A 340-nucleotide genomic window follows, 5' to 3' on the forward strand; every position below is an offset into this window, starting at 1 on the left:
ACAGAAGCTCGAAGTCAAAAGAACGACAGGCTTTTAACTACGGACCAAAACGAAGAAATAGGCCTAAAGAAAGAAAACAAGTCCAGGTAAGTTTGACCGTCCTATACAATTTTGCAAAGCTCTATTTGTATTTGTGTGTATGTGTGAATTAATTTAACCTAAGTATAAATTATTTACATATTTATTTTACTAGATAAACGTAGGATTGATGGTGCCACATGTAACTGATGGAACGGATTTAAAACCTCTAGGAAGGAAAACACTCCCATTATTTACAGACCCAGAAGTAGCAGCACCTGATCTACTGAAACAAGCTGTGCAGAAAATGAGAACATTTAAC

The sequence above is a fragment of the Etheostoma cragini genome, unplaced genomic scaffold, assembly GCF_013103735.1.
Source record: "Etheostoma cragini isolate CJK2018 unplaced genomic scaffold, CSU_Ecrag_1.0 ScbMSFa_2638, whole genome shotgun sequence".
NCBI classification, from domain to species: Eukaryota; Metazoa; Chordata; class Actinopteri; order Perciformes; family Percidae; genus Etheostoma; species Etheostoma cragini.